This window comes from Rhineura floridana, chromosome 10 (genome assembly GCF_030035675.1).
Source record: "Rhineura floridana isolate rRhiFlo1 chromosome 10, rRhiFlo1.hap2, whole genome shotgun sequence".
Lineage (NCBI taxonomy): Eukaryota > Metazoa > Chordata > Lepidosauria > Squamata > Rhineuridae > Rhineura > Rhineura floridana.
Window position 1 is genome coordinate 72,998,201 of NC_084489.1, and position 17,272 is coordinate 73,015,472.

Below are 17,272 nucleotides of genomic sequence, written 5' to 3' on the forward strand. Positions count from 1 at the left end.
ACAGAGGCAGACCGCAGGGAAAGGAGACTGTAGCTAAAGGCAGTCAAACTTTTGAGTCTGGTATTCCTAACATCTCAAAAAAGGGTGAGACAATTCAACAGATTAAAGTTCATTCATGTAAGTTAACACACTCTCTGAATGGAGGAGGAGTGATGGGGGAAGGTCACTTCCATTTGCTTCCCCTGGCTTAGCCCTCACATCCTCTCTATTGAGGGGGGGATTGGCTTCAATGCCCCACCTAGAAATGTGGCTGCCCCACCTAACAAGAAAGGCTGGCTACAGGGCTGCGTCATCCACATTTATAATGATTTTATACCATTTTAAAAGTTCCTCCCCCAAGAATCCTTGGAAGTGTAGTTTGTTAAGGGTGCCCAGAGTTGTTAGGAGACTCCTATCCTTCTCACAGAGCTACAGTTCCCAGAGCTCCCAGCGGAAGAGAGATTGACTGTTAAACCAGTTTAAGTCTGTACTGTGGATGTTCCTCACTTAAACTCAAGTGGGTGACCCTCACTAATGGATCCACACAAATGTCATATCAAGTAGCAAGGAAATCCTTTGTATGAACCTTTGTATGCCGTGCACTTCAGCCAGTTTTAACCACTTTCTGTGTTGTTTTGGTGAAACGCATTGCCCCATGTGGCTGGGCTGATTTCAGGGGTGTCAACACACCACCACATTTGTGAGGGAAAAGAAGAAACAGTGTGGTTGAAACTGGCATACAAAAGGCTTCAATTGTAAAAGGGTGCCCACAGTGTTATGTTTCTAGGTGCCCCACAGGCTGTTAGTGCAATGCAGCCCTTCAAGTATTCTTCAGAGAGAGTGCCATCCGTGGGAACTGACCCTGGCTCCAACTCACTTCCACATCCCCTATCCTGCGGAGACTCAACAACTCCTGGATCTACCGCTCCTTCTGACAGCTGGGGACCCTGAAATTCATGCCTTCCCCCTTCCTGGCCCCTGCAGAGGAGCTGGGGCCCAACACTACCAGACTGAAGGGCCTGTTGCTTCATACCATCCTGGAGTACAAGCACTGTCTTTGTATGCACATTTGTGTGTGCTGAAAGCAGAGCATAGGACAACTCAAAAATAGCTTCCCATGACCTCAGTTAGCATGATCACCTGTGGATAAAGGATTGTTATTCATTGGTAGGCTAATTTTTAAACAATGTGAATTTAAAAATAGCAACACAAAGTACTAACCTCTAGTCCTTGCCTCCATTTGGGTAGGCATTTGGAAGTGTCTTTATTTTCACTGAGAGCCAGTGTGGTGTAGTGGTTTGAGTGTTGGACTACGACCTGGGAGACTCAGGGTTCAAATCCCCACACAGCCATGAAGCTCACTGGGTGACCTTGGGCCAGTCACTGCCTCTCAGCCTCAGAGGAAGGCAATGGTAAAACCACCTCTGAATACCTCTTACCATGAAAACCCTGTTCATAGGGTCGCCATAAGTTGGGATCGAATGGAAGGCAGTCCATTTTTACTTTCACTGCTCCCTCCCTCATCCCAATGCATTCAGGCAAATTTGTCAAGTCTTCAATGTCAGGGAGAAGCAGGAGTTCAGTAAATCTGGCAGTGCTACTAAGAACTGCAATGCCACGCTCTTGCAGGCATGATGTGCCCTTAAACATAGTGCACAAATAGATGCTGTTACCAGAATGCTCTTGGTGAATGGGGGTCTCTGAGATACAGTGAAGGAAGCAATCTCCTATTGGGATTGTGAATTGGAAATGGAAATAGGAGCAGAAATGGCTGGTGTTCACTTATTTGTCCCACGTCCGGAACGGAAACCAATCCAGCGAATATAATTGGTATTAGCTGTTGTTGCTTTCAGCCTGAAAATAACACGTAATTGATTCCATTCCCCCTCCCCTTTTGCACTGAATTTCCTTTGGATTGAAATGAATGGGGTGGAATCATGTAATGACAACATAATGACACAACTTACATAATTATATAAGTTACATAATTGTGATACAGCAGACAGAGACAATGTAGTTTTTGGCAGAAAACAAACTGCAGCAGAATAGAAAGAGTGCTGCATGTAACGAATGCAGGGCAGAACGGAAAATGATGTCTTCTTATATCTCTAGTTCTCAGTAGGGTGGCCAAGTCTCCTCCTTTACAGAGGGCAGTTCTCTGTTGGAAGGCATCTTCTATTTGAAGCACTGTATGTTCCAAGTCCACTTTAAAGATGAATAACCGATAAGTAGGGAGGGTGAAGCAGGCACCTTGCAGCTGCTCATCAACAGGTAGCCCCTGAGCTGCAGACTGAGGCAGGCCTACAAGTCACCTGGTTAGTGTTATTCAGTATGGTGAGATGTAATGTATTTTGGTTTAAATTACAATGATTACTTCTAAACTGTTATCTATAAATTAGCATATGCAAATCTGGGACCTATTTTGTCCTTTCTCTTTTCTTCTTTTTGGACAATGTGAAAGTGGCTGCCCTACTTCTAAGATAGATGCCTATAACAATTGCTTGTGGAATAATTGTGTGGAAAATGTAGTGTCTTGCTGAAGTTGTCTTTAACTGCTTGACAGTGGCATTGCTGGTTTCCTTCTTCCACTCCCCCCCCGCCCAAGAAAAGCCAGCAATTTCAACCAAGAGTCCACACACCTGAAGCACCATCAAAAATATACAGTCAATTCTATTTGCAATGTATTCAGAGTTAAGCACATGCTATATTTTATAGACTTACTAAGAAAAAAATTTAAAAGGACAAGTAAATTAGAAAACCCAGCAGACCCAAGAAGGTCTGCTTGCTTTCATCTAATGAAAGTAGGTCAATGTTTTATGCTGTTCATATTAATGTCATTCATTCTTTGATTCTTACTAATAAAATCTAATGGCTAGTTAAGCATTAGAGATGGGCAGGATTCCCCAACAGAAATGCCCTTTTCAATAAATAAATAAAACATTGCCAAGCTATAGTGTTTCTGCCTTGCCTATTCATGTATACTTGTGGCAAAAATTATTATGCAGTATATGAGTACAATATAGAATTATCTGTTTCAACAAAGACCTATTGTTTGATTTTTATTGCTGGGTTTATACTTCTTGTTCTATGCTGCTGTAAAATGTGACTTCTTTACTGATTTTTTAAAAGGACTGCACCTTTTTTTAACCATTATTTTGACACCCTGTTTGTAAGCCACTTGGAGGGTCTTTGTGGTGGAAAGATGGTGTAACAATGGTGGTGGGGAATTACTTATTGGACATCATCTAATATTGGAAGATTGATGACAGATGCAATCCATTAGACAGCTCTCCTGTTGAAATGAATGGGAATTTAAAAGACTAGTTTCCAAGAGGACTTTGTACGGGCTAGTGAGACTTCTGTTTGGGGAAATGGGGGCTCATTACCATGTAGGCTTGCAAACTAATCAAATTTGCACAACCCTTGTTGCTAGATTTGTCCTATGAATCTTCATGATTTTTGGATACTTGGGTTAAGATTCATATAGCTCAATGCCAATATTAATTACCTATCTCATAATGCGGTGTTAGCCATTATGAAGCTATATACATATTGATAGCTTTGAAACGTGTGGGGGAACTGGCCCTCCAGATGCTGTTAGATTCCACCAGTCACAGCCACCATGGCCAATGGTCAGGGTTGATGGAAGTTGTAGTTCAAGCAGCAACATTTAGAAGGCCTCAGCTTCCTAGTCTCTGATCTATAGAAATTAATTAAAACACACACACACACACACATGTGGGAAAGAAAACCAGCTGTTCCAACTGGATGATCTCTGCATTCGGATGTGTGCATTGATCATATTCTCATCTAGATCTTTAACATGGGGATACCCTCATTTGCGTTCAATGAAAATAGCTAATTCATAATGGAAAGGAATATGTGTACAAATCATCTTTCTTTGTTGAAATCAGTAAGAGATATTTGGCTGTGTAGTGGAACTGCATGTGCAGTTTGTATTGCAACAAAACTATTTTCCTTGGTCTTTTATTTTACTTATTTATTTTAATAATGCAGCTGTGGTCTCCAGTCCGGCTCTAATGGTGGGCAACTAGTCAAACATAACAAGCTGGTGGTGCCAGTGGGCTCCATTCTGCGATAGTCGGATTTGCCATTGGATTAATTATTTTTTATATGCTCTATCTTTGCGGTGAGAATTTTGAAGTAGCAATTCTCCATGCCTGGTTTCTGATTCATTCTTCTTTTTTTCCTGATTCATTTTTTAAAAAATTTGCTTTGAAATCATCAATAGTGTGAGTGATACTTTTGTCAATCTACGTTTGTGTGTATTCCCTTTCACTGACATCAGTGAAGTGTTGATTGTAACTGAGAGACAGAAAGTAGCAGGGGGAATGAGGTGTTGATTGTAAGCAGTAGGGGGGAAGACACTGACTTGATCTGCCTTAATCTGTCTGCTCTGCAGTGCACTTGAAAAGGAATGTAAACAGGCAGTCATTACAGAGTTCAGAATAAAGATAGATGACAGTTGAGACTTGTGAATAAATAGCAATTATAATATCGATAATTCTCTGCAGAGCAAAAAACCCCAAAACAAAACCTGGAGGAGATTAGAAACATGAAAAGACATTGTAGGAAAAAGGAATTGGATCATGAACTACCACCAGGGGAGCACACTTAAAAACAAAACATAAAAAAGAGAGGATTCCATCGCTATGCCAGTGGGAAATGTCCTTCACCATGCTCATCAAAGGGTGCAACTTTCCACTTCAACAGGGGCTTGCATGAGTATCGTATATGAAGGAGGATGTACTACAGCTACATCAGACTGCTTTCCACTTCTCTTGCTGAATCTGACTGGGAAATCAGAGAGGAAAAATATGTCTACATTTCATGATTTTGAGTATGTGCCTTATGATAATAGGGGAGCATCTGCCAGAACTGTGGAACAGCCTACCTGTGGAGATACGCCTGGCGCCTTCGGTACTTTCTTTTAGGCGCCAGGTTAAGACCTGGCTATACTCCCAGGCATTTTAATGTTCAATGTGTTTCATTTAATTTTTTTTTCCGTTTAACTTGTTGCTGATTTTATTGTAATTTTATTGTAATATTGTATTTTAATCTTGTTTTGTTCACCGCCCAGAGAGCTATTCGCTATGGGCGGTTTAAAAATGAAATAAATAAATAAATAAATAAATAAATAAAACTTGCAAAATGTCTCTTACCTCTGTAGTTTTGGTGACCTGTGTCAACTAAAAAATGACTAACATCTCTGCTTTTCCTTAGCAGCCACCACAGAAAAGAAACCCCTTTCCTCTTCTCATTTTCTTCCATAATCACAGAAATTCCACCTTGCCTGCTGAGCCAAGAATACCTACCAAACAATTTAAGTCATTAGCAAGTGTAGGGGTGTCGCAAACCTGCCCTTCACCAGGGTTTATCCCTCCTGACACCCTATGCTTGGTTCAGAAAATCCCCACCCAGCAGGATGCTTTCCTCAGCCTGGGTCAGATATGCTCCCTGCATCACAAGCTTCAGTCCTTTCACCTTTTGCCCCACCCTAAAGGTGACCACTGGTGTGCCCTGTTAGCACAATGTGATGTAGGTACAGGAACTGAATAGGACCCTGATATGGTCACACGTGATCAGGCAGACACGCAGGAATTTAAATTAACAAAAATAACTTTTTAAAAATACAAGATGTTAAATAGTATATTGATGTATATTCCCTATCTTTCTTACCTGTCCTACCCCCTCTAACTAATATGTAATCCACCCTTTCCCACCCAGCTCACTCCCCACAACAAAACCTCTCTCTTTCCACTCCAAATCCCAAAACAAAAACTCCTAACTGTCAAAACCAACTTTTTAAAATTCAAACACTCCTTAGAACTCTCACTCACATCCCCCCTCCCATCTGGCAGTCTTGCATCACTCATACTCCCAGGCATTCCATTCACTCCTTCAAACCTATAACATATTTAATAACAGTTCCCAGCAAGTGGTTTTGTTACTAGAGACCTTGTAATTAAGGGATAAATAGGACAAGTGCCCTATTTCACCAGTTAGCAATCTAGCAGGTGAGTGGATAAAAAAAACATGGCATGATGCGTTTACTTCTGTTATGTAGCTGTCAAGGCTTACTGTGAGCCTTCTGATGTGAACCGTAGTGTATACCTGAATAACCTGGGTGCAATTTAAAGCCACTTGATTCATAATTGGTCAATACACAGTTGCACACCAAGAGTGTGACTGTTTCACATGGGCAGATTAGACAGTCTTCTCATCATGAATGGAAGTATGTCTGGGTGAAGGCAAATTTGGGAAGGGGCATGGATTTTGAAAGGGATAAAAGTTCTGGTGTCCTGGTAAATATATAACAATGCTGGGATACGGCTCTATTTTCTCATGTACCTGGCTGAATCCATTAACTGGGGCAATGTTATCACAGAACTAGTCTTGATTCCTGCTTGTGGATGTAGCTCCAGTCACTTCCATGGGGTGAGCTGCAGGTCATGTGTAAGGACAGACAAATCTGTTAGTTTCTCTCGGTTTCTCATTTTTTAAAAGTCCTCATAAAAATTTATCAACATTTCTCCAGATAGATACACTTTTGCATGCAGTTTTTCTTATATACACGTTTTTGGAAGCAATTCTAACCTCAAAGGCATGTATTAATCAGGCACTGCAACAGTGTGGTGGAGGAGTGCTGCAAACCTCTCTGCCAACCAGGGCCTCTGAATGGGCACCTAATCATGCAGAATCCTGGTTCATGTGGTCCTTCATTTGCATTTTTCAGAAGAAGAAATGGCACAATTCAGTGCTCCCGTTGAGGGCCAGTTCATACTTATTGGCTGTCTGCCTGGTAGATGCAGAGGTATGGTTCATGCTGCTCCTTCGCCATGCTGTTTCAGTGCTTTTCTCTGACCAAATGTGTTGCCCGAGGCAATGTTGCCCTGGAACTGCTCTTAGTAGGGTAGATTTAACTTTCAGGTTAAAAAACAGCATCCTTTGCATTTCTTTTCTTGCGTCTCCCTAGGTGATTTGAGTCAATAGGCAGGTCACAGTCAGAAGTCCTGCTGCATCTGTCCACCTTAAGAGATTAGGTGAGTAGAAGCCATGGGAAAGTCCTTTTCTGGACCTTTCCCAGCACCTCATCTTTGGAATATCCTCCTAGAGATGTCCACTTTTATTTGTTTTTATAACGATTGTCCCCAAGACCCAAGCATGGGGCTAGGATCAGTGGAGGCTGGTCCATTAGAGCAAAACCCTATACGGTTCCGGCCCAGTCTATCTGAAGGAACGCCTCCACTATCACCAAATATGCCGCCAAACAAGATCAGCCTCACAAGACCTTCTCTTGGTCCCACCGGTGAAAACAGCTAGACTGGTGCGGACAAGAGAGAGGGCCTTTTCGATCGTGGCCCCCACCCTCTGGAACTTGCTTCCTTTTGACCTTCGTCACGCCTCCTCCCTGATGGCTTTTCGCCAAGCTTTAAAGACCTGGCTGTTCAGGCAGGCCTATGGGATTTCTGGGGTGGGTTAGGTCTTTATATTGTATTACTGAAGGATGGTTAGAGGAATTGCTGTTAATATTGTAATTTGTTGTATGTATATGTTTTTACATTGTATTTATATCGTGTACGTCGCCCAGAGTGTCCGCTTAGGCGGACAGATGGGCGACTAATTAAATAAAATTTTATTATTATTATTATAAATGTGGCATTGCCCCATCAACCTCAGTCTGCTTTCAGCCAGCCCTTACTTGCCTGTCTCCTGCCTGCAATCAGTCCAGGGGGTGGCCATGCCTGTCAGCTTCCTCTTCCTTAGTCTCAGTGTCGCCACTTTCAGAACTCAGCAGGATGAGAACAAACCTAGAATTGGTTGGTTCTGCCTCTCATTGGCTCTGGCTCAAAGTCCAGTTAGGGCTCCCTGCCTTCTGCCCCACCATTCCCAGGGGGCACCAGTTACCACTGACAGACATACGTGTTATACTCCTACTTCTGGCTATAAATACAAATCAAGCTGCCTGAAACAAAAGAAACGAAGGGAACTGAAGGAAGGCAAGGGACATGGATAAATTTTTCAAAACAGATGAGGCTTTAAATGTCTGTTTGGCAAAGCAGGCGAGGTGTATATGCTACAAGATTGTACTGGGGCCATAAAAGTTATGCTCAGGCAGGACTTGTATCCTGTTCTTCTCTACCTTGCCCAACACCATTCATGCTCATCATGCCCACTTAGGAACACCTTATGATAGTAACCAGAAACAGGGGCTTTTCGTTTTGTAGCACCCTGCCTTTGGAATTGTTTCCCCAGGAAAGTTTGCCAAGCCTCTGGTCTTGTTTTCTTTTCAGAGCCAGGTGAAAACCTCTTTACTTATCCAGACCCACCTAGCTTTCAGTTATTTTAATGCACAGAAGTGGTTTTTTGCTGGTATTTTAGTTGCTGTGCTTTGGTGCTTTGAGCAGTTTATTGTTGATTGTTATCCTGTTGTTATTATTTTACTAAGTAAACTACCCTGGGAGCTTCAGCTAAAGAGCAGTTAACAAGAAACTTAAACGTGCCATGAGAAATGTGCAAAATTATTTTAGGATGAGGCAGAGGTGTGTCTGTGGAATAAGAGGCACAGCTCAATTGTTGTTGCTCTCCCTCTTCCCTTTGAAATGATCCTTGTACAAACTTTGCATAATGAACATTGCCAGATTGACATTTAAAACATAGACGAGTTGTCGGAAGAATGAAGGTTCCAAAGTCCTGGAGTCCCTTTTACATTTTCTCAAATGTGGCCCTGTTGAATAAAGGATATTCCTTTCAAGAAGCAAGGGATGTCTGACAGAAAGGGATACAATATGCTGTCCCAGCAGAACAATGGGTCCCCAGGAATCTCTCCCTATAAAGTTGTACCACCCACTGCCTTGTTAACTGCCGATCTCCTGTACAAGGCAAACACTATTTAAATATATTTCTGGTTTCAAACAAATTGGCTGCTCAACTGCTCGGTTTTTGTTGTAGTACAAAATGCACAACCTTAGAAGTGCTCAGACAAGGATCATTATAAACCCCTTTCAGCGGCTGCCTGGCATTCATTTTACTCAATTGATTAACTCCGCATAGAGTATGTAATTTGTTTATGAATGTTTATTTAAGGCATTTATATACCACCCTTCATAATATTCATCCCATGGTGGTTTACAATGCCGATTAAGACAAAACAGCAACAGTAAGATTAAAAAAGGAAAGCCTTTAACTTTCTTGCCACCCGCATGATCTTAGGTGGTGGCAGCTCTTGGAGAAGAGCCTCAGTGGAAGATCTTGGTGTTGTTAAGGGAGAAGGGAGTCCTTAAAGTACCTGGGTTGTAGGGCATGAAGAGCTTGGCAATGGTAAAAACCAGCACTTTGAATTGGACATGGACATGCGTGGGTAACCAGTGTAGGGCCCCATCTGCAATATACATTTAAAGCAATATTATACCCCTTTAAACAGTCATGGCTTCCCCCAAAGAATCCTGGGAACTGTAGCTTGTTAAAGGTGCCCAGATTTGTTAGGAGACTCCTCCTCCCTTCACCGAACTAAAGTCCCCAGAGTTCGCTGGGGAAAGGGATTGACTGTTAAGCTACTCTTAGACTTGTGCAGGCTAGAGTTGAGTAGGCCCCACACCACTAGGAAAACCTCAGCTGGGTGAGACACCAGGGTGATGGTAAAGTACTGTTTGCTGCCATCCCTGCCACTGGATAGGCTATGGCTCTGCTGGTGGGTTCTCATTTGTGTTCAGTACACCTGTGAGTTGTCTGCCACAGCCTGTTTTGTCACACCAAGCTCCCTGGTAAAATCCAGAGCCCAACTAACCTTTCTGTGTTTGGAGGGAATGGTTAAGAGTGACTGTGTCAACTGCCCAAGTCGTGTCTGCATTCCGGAGCATCTAGGGCTTCGTCTGAAGCACCAGTCATTCCAACTAGAAACTATTCCAAGAGTTTCAGTGAATCCCTCAGATTCCATCTGCCTCCAGGGACAGTTCATCTTAACAGGTCTCCCACCCCAGCAGGAATGTAAGAAGGCATCATTTTCCATTCTGCCCTGTATTTGTCACACGTAATACAGTTTCCATTCTACTACAATTCATCTTCCGCCAAAAACTACGCTATTTCTCTTGCGGTTTACTATAGCAAAAATTTACATAATTCATTACATAGATTATGTAAATTATGTAATTTACATACATTATGTAATTACATTGTCATTACATTATTCCACCCTGTTCATTTCACTGTAAAGGATACACAGTTCAAATGGGGGGGGGAACTGTCATCATTTGATGTAGCATTTTTGGACTGAAAACAACACATTCCAGACATGAGGCAAATAAGCAAGTATTGGCAATTTCTGTTTCCGTTTCTGTCTGAATTCTCTGACACCTGTAAATGAAAGTCTAAAATTATCTAGGAAATATACCGGGCATGTCAATAGGGTCAGAACAAACCCCTCCGCATCAGACCACCACCCTCCCCCACCTGTCACAAACACCAAATCAGCATATGACCAGCCACATGTGTAGGGCCACTGACATAAGTGGAACAGCATCATGTTTGCTAACTTTAATTCATTTAAAATTGTTAATTTAAAAAAGGGCCCTTACTATTTCTCACATGTCTATCTTTTGGAGCTTTTTCAAGTTGTCCACTCTATGTTCTAAGTATAATGAACTCTGCTAGGACTGTTCTAATTTATATTATCATCATTACTTAGAAAGGGTTCATTTTTAAAAAAGAAATGTTAAGTTATATAAGCTTGCTGGCACCAAATGATGCTGCAAATCTGTTAGTTTACCAGTCCTACACATTTTTTTATTTGTTTGTCCCTTCTCGCTGTATTTAAACTTACAAAAAAAATCCACCCCAAAATCTAGGTCTACAGAGTTTGTAATAAATTAATCAGACTAATTGATTTAAATGTTTTTTAAATGGAAAAATGCCTCCGGTTAAATTGGGTTGGGCTACATGATTTTCTTAGTTTGGGTAACATAGCCCTAAAACAACCAACAAATGAAAATTGTGCATCTTGCTTCAGGACATAGGAAGCTGTGTTATACTGAGCCAGACCATTTGTCTGTCTAGCTCAGTATCGTCCATGCTGACTGACAGCAGCTGTCCAGGGTTTCAGGAAAGACATCTTGGACCTTCTGCACGGAAAGCAATGCTGTATGATTGAGCTACACCTTTTCTCTTATAAAGGCAGGAGGGAGTAGGGATGGAGACATTTGATTCAGGTCGCATTTAAAGCCAAATCTATCAGATTTGCACTTTCTGAAACAATATGAGAACCAATATGCAGCCATCCTTTGAAATTTGCACTTACCTTAATTTTGTAATTTTGTAGTGTTTACAAAGATGCATATATTAGAAGACAGTGCACATGAACAGGAATACGCTAGTGAAAATAACATACAAATGCATTCTATTAGAAGAAATTGCTTGCAAAGATGTGTACACTAGCCAACATTGCACATAAAAATGTGTTTAAATGAAGAATTTTCATGAAGATTTTTTAAAATAAAATTTGAAAATTGCTGCAGAAATGTGGAGAACTGAATTTAAGATTGGAAAAATGAGAAACTGAGAGAACCAAAATTGACAGACCCTTCCATCACTGGGGGGTGGGGGCGACAATAACATTCTCGATGGGTCAGTTTTGTACGATGTTCAGCAATCAGTTCAAGACTTACAGTCTCTTAGCATGCTTAACATCAGAGTCAAATTGGGTTGCTCGGCACATAGAGAGGCTCACCTGCAGCAATGACTTAACCTCAACAGAGGAACACCTTCCAGTGCAGTTCACTGAAACCTAAATATATACATCTTTTTCTGTTTTGGAAGACTATAGCGCTGTTCAGACAGTCATCTGAACACCTGTACAGGAGGGAAGTAGGTAGGATTGCCTCTGCATGCAATCTGCTAGCTACCATCTCATTTGGTGGAGTTGAGGAAACTTGCATACTTGCAAGCTGTGTACATGTACAAGAGTTTGCCTGTGAACAAGAGTTTGTGTGCATGCAGCTTATAGAGGTGTCAGATGCTCTGCTGAATGTGTCTATAGGGTGGAGCCAGGTCTAGAGTAGCCAAAAACCCGTTCCTCCTGTCAATATATTCATGAAAATGTCTGAACAGGCCCCTTATTATTATATGTAGGCTTCTTTGTGCAGGGCAGAGGCAGGTATTTGTTGTGCTAATGATATGGTTCTAGTATTTGCAACAATTTATTAATTAAACTTTTAAACTCAATATCCTAGAGCAGCCTTTCCCAACCAGCGTGCCTCTAGATGTTGTTGGACCACAACTCCCATCTTTCCTGACCATTGGCAATGCTGGCTGAGGCTGATGGGAGGTGTGGTCCAACAACATCTACAGGCACACTGGTTGGGAAAGGCTGTCCTAGACGGTAGCCTCTTCAAAGCTTTGCGAAAGAGATGGCTGAAAAATGAAAATATGAGACGTATACATAGGCCACATTCACACCATATATTCATTCCACTATTATTCTACTTTAAACAGTCATGACTTTCCCCAAAGAATCCTGGGAAATGTAGTATATAAAAGTATGGTAAGAGTTGTTGGAATACCTCTATTTGCCTCACAGAGCTACAATTGTAAGTGTGGTGAACAGTCAGTCCCTCTTCCCAGAGAACTCTAGGAATTGTAGCTCTGTGAGGGGAATAGGGGTCTCCTAACAACTCTCAGCATCCTTCATAAACTACACTTCCCAGGATTCTTTGGGGGAAGCCATGACCTTTTAAAGTGGAATAAAAGTGGAATAAATATACAGTGTGAATGTGGGTATAGAGTAAGAACCTTTTATAGGGCTCCTGTTACATTTATAGCCTATGCTGTTTCCAGGAATCTTAGGATAATTCTTATCATATGCTTCCTTCCCTTATTTACTTGCTTACATTTATGTCTCACCTTTCTTCTGTCATGGAACTCAAGGAAGCATAAATGTGGTTCCCATCCAGGCAATGACCAGACCCAGACCCGCTTAGCTTTGCAACATATGCCTTGGGACCCATACCCTAGGACTATTCTCTGATCCCTGGGATCCAGAAATCATCTTCCCAACAGTCTTCTATGTGTATCAGTCTTCTCTGATTTTTTCCCTCACTTCAATTTTCAAGCCAAAAAAAAGAAAAAAGTTTTTGAGGGAGGGGGAATGTTCTTTTCAGTCCCTTGATGACTGAGAATACTCACTGTGTTGACCCTTCCTGGTGCCATTATTTTTCCCTATCTGTTGTTTCTGCACCATTTTTCATTTTGCTTCATAGAATGATCCCAGCTAATCAGGGGTGATTGGCCAATCAGAGTTGGCAATACGTTGATGTTGTCAAGAGCACATGAAGCTCATTTCGAGTGAGGGCGATGCTTCCTGGGTCACATTGTGATCATAGCCTTTGAGAAACATGGCGTCATCACTCAGGATCAACCTTTCCTCCATGGGGCAATGCTTCCTGAATGTGTTTGTCACGTTTCACAGTAATTTTTTTAAAAAAAACTGGGGGTGGGGAAGGATGCCTTTCAGTGCTGATGAAAATGTTTGCAAAAAATCTCTTTCGTTTTGGTTGGTGAAGCTATGTAGATGGTTGAAAATGTAGCAGCACTGGAGGATTCTTTTATCTACTTCTCTCCATAAGTCTTTATGGATATTCCTCCAGCCCGTTATCCTTGTGTTTGTTACTGTACTTCATGCAGTGCTTAAAAGAAAAAATTGGTTGGTACTGAGGGTGATGTCGTGTGGATTCTTCTCCCCTGTTTACCTGCCACAGTACCTCCCTCTTCCCTTCCTGCTGGCCTATAACAATAATTTTTTACAAAGTCGCTTACTCTTGCTCCAAACTTTTATTGTAATAGACACTGACCTTTGAAACCACCGAGCCTACAGGGGGATGCATTATAGACTTTAGATCCCTGGGTGCCCCTTAGCTGTCATAATGAAGGAAGTTTACTGTGGGAAAGTGAATGGAGCAAGCATGTTTTGAAGCATATGGTAATTATCTGCTATCTGTGCAAAAGATATAAAGTGTTGTTTACCCGTTGTGAAAAGAGCATCTGAGAAAGGAATCCCTGGAGAAGTTGGGAAGGGAGTTTTGGCTCAGTGGCTGCTCTTCAGATGGCTGGTAATAGACCCTATAAATTTGGAATATGCTGTTGTTAATCAGCAGAGATTGGAGACGGTTGGCTCATAATGTTTCAGTTTAAAGGGGCAGGTGATTGTCTTGCCAAGCAGGGTTTTTTTCCCCCTAACTGTAATTGAATTATGCAAATAGTAATTGCTGGAGGGGGGGAAGAGCACAAATGTGGGAAAAGATTATGTTAACTCTTTGATGTCAACAGTGCATTTAATAAAGAAGAAGGGAAATTCTTGTAGACAGTGCTGTAAAATTGGGCTTAAAAAACCTATGTCTAGCCAATTGAAGGGAGCTTTCCTAAATGATGGAGCCCTCTTATTTTATTCTTCTGAATGAGTGTAATTCAGGTGGAAGCGTTCCCCTTTGCTTGGACTACTCATGCAATACGTTTCTGACAACCTTTGCTTCTGGAAAAGGAGGAAGGAATTGTAGTCACGCTCATAAGGGGGAACTGCACAGCAATGCAAAATTGCAAAACGTTTAATTCAGGGCATTAAATTATTCAGAAAAATTGCCAAGCCTCATTTGAACAAATCTCCTTTAAACCACTTTAGCATCTTAATACCAAGAAAATGAGTTGTGAAATTCCAGCGGCACCATTTCCAGCAGCTACAGTTCAGGGGTTGTCTGGCATTTTCCCTAAAATTCTCCTGGGCAGTATGCAAATACCTTAGCTGTAGCTGTTGAAAATCTACTCAGTGGCAATATTGTTCTCCTTTAGGGCTTGCCATAGAGAAATTTCATTTATCAGTATTTTTTGTTCTTGTTTTCACTTTGTGTTTTATTTATTTATTTAATTTATTGGTAAAGGTTTTGGTAATGAGATGTACAGTTCCACCTCATGATCCTTTCCATTCACCAATAGGTAATAAAGAGAAACTGGGTTCCTCTGTTGTTACCACTTTTTTTATACATATGCCATGTTGTAGCTCTGACTTCCTTGGGAAGCCATTCCAATTAAGCATAGATTTTTCAAACAGCGCATAGTTAAACTTTGGGATTTGCTGCTACCAGAGGTAGTGATGACCACCAACTTGGAAGGCTTTAAAAAGAGGATCAGACAAATTCATGGAGGATAATGCTATGTTCTACCTGCATTATCAGAGGCAGTATGCCTGGGAATACCAGTTACTGGGAATCATGGATGGGAAGAGTGCTGTTCTGCTCAGGTTCTGCTTGCGAGCGTCCCATAGGTGCCTTAATGGCCACTATGAGAACAGTTTGTTAGACTAGATGGGCCTTTGGCCTGATCCAGCAGGGCTCTTCTTATATTAAAAAGGGCTAAACATTAACTACATCCTCCTTCCTCAAAGGAGTGTGATGATCCTTGGCTCTCTGTGTGTGTGGAGCCTAACAGTTACTGGCACTTTTATATGTTACTTTTAAATAATGATAGTGTTGAGTGTGTAAGTGATGGGTGAGCTTTCCAAAACTCCTTTCAGATTATCTCAGAAATTACCCTTCCTCCAAAATGATAATAAAAAATTAAAATCCCAGGTAATTTTCCCAAGTCAGTCCAAGGGCTCAGAAAAACTGCTCCCCTATCCACACACTCCAATACAAACTAATGAAGTAGGCTCAAACACGTCAGTGGAGGAGTGTGTGGAATCACCTTGGCCAGTGGAGCACCTTGGATAGCTTCTTGAAAGTTCAGGCTAAAATCTGGAGTGGAACCATTGCCTCGCTGACATGGAGCCACCAGCCGCCACCAAGCTCAAAATCTAAGAGGAGGAAAGTCCAGGCTCAAAATGAATTTTGCTGGCATCTATCCATCTCTCTCACACACACACACACTCTTTATGTGTGTATATATGTGTGTGTGGAGAGAGAGAGAGAGAGAGAGAGAGAGAGAGAGAGAGAGAGAGAGAGAGAGAGAGAGAGAGAGAGAGAGAGAGAGAGAGAGAGAGAGAGAGAGAGAGAGAGAGCTCTGTTGATGCAATAGGCCAATAGGTAATGTGACTAGTGGTGTTAGGATGTCTTCTGAGTTGGTTACCAGTTTTTAAGAGGGTCCATTAGAATAAAAAAGAAACTGCTGGGTAAATTGCATAGATCTCATCTCTTCCACACATGTTGCACCCTGGAGTTCTTTCCCTGGGTTGTCATCTTTTCATGATGAGTTTCCACCTGTCCTTTTCCAGACAGCTGAAATAAATCTAGTGGGCTTAAGGGATCGGAAGGAAGATGTCAGCTGAATGCTAAAACAAACTTGTTGATGGCAAGAGCTGTTTGACAATGGAACACATTACCTAGAAGGGCAGTGGGCTCTCCCTCACTAGAGGTTTTCAAGCGGAGGTTGGATTGCTGCATGTTAGAGATGTTTTAGCTGTGCATAGCCTGTGTTGAGCAGTGGGTTGGACTTGTCACTAGATGACCTGGAAGACCTCCTCCGAACTGATGCTTAAAATCTCCCTTCTTCATCTCCAAGTGTCTAGCAAACCAAGCCTAACTATAGAAAACCGGGTACCACGTTACTCCATTCCAAACTCCATTCAGGAGTAATCTGGCTACCCTTTTTACTGGCTAAATTCTGCTGGGTTGTCATGTCACGTGACCAAGATGAAATGGGTTTGGGATAGGCATAAGTCTCTCCTTGCCCTGTCCTGCTCCCACCACACCCTAGAATGCCCCCTTTGGGGGACTTACACCAGTGTAAGTTCCTCTAGCTGAGCCACCTGAGCCAGGGTGAGGGACTTTTGTTGGTATATCTCTGGCTCAGCTGGGTTGAGGGGACTTAGGCTGGCTGAGCTAGGAAACCCCAAGATCTGCCTGTCTCATTTCTTTTTCTCATGTGGCTGTAAGAAAGAGACCCAGTGCCTGCAGGAAGAAGGGGAACATCGCCACCCAGGGAAGGAGAGCCTGCTGTTGCTGCTGCTGTTGGAACACCACCTCCACCACCCTTCCCAGTGGGACTGCTGCCTGGCAGACGTGCCTCCTGCAGGACCAGGTCCCAGGTACCCAGCCAGCTGTGACTAATTTCCATCACCTGTCCCTCTTTGGAGGGATACATAAGCCGGCTGGCTGAGGTGGCCTTGGTTTTTGTCTTTTGTTTTGTTTTTGTTTTCTTTTGGGTGCCATTGGTTTTAGCTATGGGTGGGTTCGGTTTTGTTTTATATTGTAGTTCTTGGGTTCTTATGTAGTTTGTATGTTGTATTTTACTTTAT

At 42.1% G+C, this 17,272-nt stretch overlaps 1 protein-coding gene and 1 long non-coding RNA gene across 4 annotated transcripts in view; one reads left to right on the forward strand and one right to left on the reverse strand.

Annotated features, from left to right (window-relative positions):
• The window catches only part of ADARB2 (adenosine deaminase RNA specific B2 (inactive)), a 471,433-nt gene that overhangs the window by 42,266 nt on the left and 411,895 nt on the right, over window positions 1-17,272 (forward strand). The gene's annotated exons all lie outside the window — the stretch shown is intronic.
• On the reverse strand, window positions 9,125-14,114 carry LOC133365271 (uncharacterized). Of its 2 annotated transcripts, XR_009758151.1 has the most exons (4): window positions 14,014-14,114; window positions 11,294-11,365; window positions 10,219-10,353; window positions 9,125-9,251 (listed from the first exon to the last, which is right to left on the reverse strand). It is a non-coding gene; the product is annotated as an uncharacterized LOC133365271 (long non-coding RNA). The 2 variants fall into 2 exon arrangements; XR_009758150.1 differs by lacking the exon at window positions 11,294-11,365.